Raw genomic sequence first — 3,216 nt, 5'->3', positions numbered from 1 at the left:
ATAGCGGTTTATCTTATTGGCAATTCGCACTAGATTCATTGCTGTCCACATACCATTTTGTAGCGGGCTATATGAAGATGATATAGCAGACGTCGATACGTTGTTTTACACATACTGTAGGGAGTTTCATTGTTTTCAGTATCAGTGATATGTTCAAAATGTGTTGTAGTTTTTCGTTGGTTGACATTTCATCAAATTGAAATCCAATTGCGATGAGCGTTGTAATCAGTTCAGAAAATATGGTATTTCTAATTTTTCACAGGCTTTCACAATTTAGATGAAGGTAAATCCAGAAAAGCGCTTCGGACGCATACAACTTATAACGTGTTGTTTTCATTTTTTAGAATAAAGTGTTCTATATTTTTATCTTCCTTTGCTCATGATAGGTATTTCGGGTTGGTCTTGTCTTTGTTTATTATAATCCTTTTGCCCTGTAGGATATGCGAGCCTGTGAGAAGTTTTAATTTTATTGGCAATTTCGATGTATCAATATCAGTGGCAATTGATTTTCAACAGAGCATGAATATTTGCCGTTTTCAAGCTTTCGGGTTTTAAGAAATTGATCCCTTTATATAACGGCAGTAGCTGCACTATTGATCTATTCCAATAACTCTATATTGTCCTCTTGCTATTTGAGGGCCATATGGTATTCTTAACTAGGTTGGTCAAATACCAGCTTGCCACCTGTATGTCATACTTGCATAGCATATGATTAATTGCAATGTACCAGCTAAAACTGCCGTCGTCTTATAAGAAGTTAGCGCCTTGTTTTCTATGCTGTCTTCAGACTGGTCGCCGATGTTGTTGTTAAATTCGCGTAATGCTCGGATATGCAGTTGAGCTTCGATTGGAAGTAGTCCTGTTGAAATGTTCACTGTTACATCTGCTTCACACTGGATAGAGAAAGTATCTGCTTCAAAAGATTTATTTCTGGATACTTTTGAGAAGTTCTTGTGAGCTTATTGTTTAAAGTTTTTAGCTCGAGCTTAACGCTGTGTGGTATGACCGATATATATATATATATATTTACAGAAAACTGATAGTTGTAATATGTGTATCGTACCATTTCTGCTCTCCCTAGGACTATTTTACGCTTGGTTGTCCTAACCAAAGTAAGCTTGATAAATATTGCTGTCATGTAAAGTCGCTGATAACTTCTACGCATTCATTGTAACGTCGCTGATAAGTTCTGCATACTTCTAAAGCCGTCATATGATAGTAACTGAATGACTGAGTGATAGAGACGAAAGGAAGGATGATAACCCATGTACATAACAACATGTTTTATGACACTGTGACGGATAATACTAATTATTTGGATAAAGTCGACGAATTTTGTGCTGCCTGGAGTGCTTTAAAAGCAATGATAAATATAAGAGAAGCTCATGAATTCGGAACGGAGAGATATGTCAGGAAAAGTGTATGACAGATCTGTGCGTTGACACAAACATATATCTAATCGTTTAACCAATCTGTGATGACCACCATCAAACTTGTATAGTTTTAACTGTTACAAAGCTTTGAAGTGTTCGAAATACTAAGGATTTTCTACCCAAAGAATGGATTACCTTAGCTGTATTTGGCAAAAGCTTTCGGAATGTTGGGTCTTCCTCAAACCTCTTCGTACTTCATTTTGCCTTTTAACTATTTGAATTTGAGCGCCACTGATGATGTATACAGACGCATATTGACGTCTGGCATACAAAATTTAAATCCTGGTATCAATGATGAGTTTATTTGTTTACAGTCGTTCTACCTCATATCCGTTGAAATAGTTTTTGTAAGCACACCCCTGTATACATGTTGTAAACGCCAAATAAGCTAATAATAAAACGGAATTTGACAAATGTGAGAACTGAAATTGTATCGTTTGTTATCGATCCAAGTTTTAATTCATTAATTTGTGAGTATTTCGAGAAAAGATTCAGATACAGACCATCTAGTCTTGGTAGCAGTCTTAAAGTAATTGGGAAATATGATTGACCAATATACCTTAAATAAATGCAATAGTAGTATACCGCTGTTCAATAGTCATAAATCGATTAAGCAAAAACAATTCACAAACCAAAACCGAGTGAAACACATTAACTATTAGAGGAAAACAACGGAACTGAACTGCAACAAAAACAAACGCAAACATACATAGAAAGGGACTATTTGATAACAACTGCCATATTCCTGACTTGGTACAGGACATTTTAAGAAAAAATTATGGGTTGAACCTGGTTTTATGGCTAGCCAAAACCTCCCACTTATATGGCAATGTTAAGTGATACAAAACAACTCAGCTAGATGCATTTTCTACAATATTGTATGATTTCTGTTTCGTATAAAATTTTGTTGAAAAGTTCTGTTATACAAGTTGAGCAAGGGGAATTTAAGTGTTTATTGTGGAAAAAAACCATTGTTTCAAAATCGGAATGACTGTAGAGCAGATGTTTAGAATTTTTTCAATATCCACATCTGATTGACAACGCTCATGATAATACTTTAAACATCATCGTTTACTGCAGAAAGATTGATAGTAATATCAGTAAGACGTTACTGGAACATCTATTCGAAACAGAATTTATTGTTACTAAGCAGGATTTTTGTGAAGTGTTGGCGTAACATATAAACAAGGGAGATTCGCATCAGTTTTTTTTATGTTTATACTACTATAGGAAAGCATTACAGATTTGTGATTTGTCTCAAATCTCTGTTGTGAATGATATAGGTGTATAAGTTGGATTCCCAAATCAGATTTGTAATGAACTTCAAGTTCTTTTTTATACCATCAAAATAATGATTTTTGCATGTACACACCATGTTTTTGAGGATTTGTCTGCTGAAACAACAACATAGTTTGTCGTTTAGAAAAGATACAGCATCCTCAACATTGGGCTTCTTGAAAGGGTTTTACACTCTTGTTTTCATAGAATATCTTATTTTTGAATGCGCTTCCAAATGCCTAATCTAACATCGTTTATCAATTGATGGGCTAGGACATTCGATATTTCGGCCTTTGATGTTGTTCATTGTTTACATTGCCAACTTGTCCATTTATTATATTGATATTTTATTTTTAGGATATTCTTTGTTGTCTGCTCTTTGGTCGGGTTGTTGTCTCTTTGACATATTCCCCATTTCCATTCTCAATTTTATTTGATGCATTGGATTTGGTGTAGCTATAAGAAATTATTAATTTATCTTCAGTTTATTAAGTTGTAAACGAAA

This window comes from Mytilus californianus, unplaced genomic scaffold (genome assembly GCF_021869535.1).
Source record: "Mytilus californianus isolate M0D057914Y unplaced genomic scaffold, xbMytCali1.0.p SCAF_3, whole genome shotgun sequence".
NCBI lineage: Eukaryota > Metazoa > Mollusca > Bivalvia > Mytilida > Mytilidae > Mytilus > Mytilus californianus.
This window is presented reverse-complemented; position numbering follows the sequence as displayed.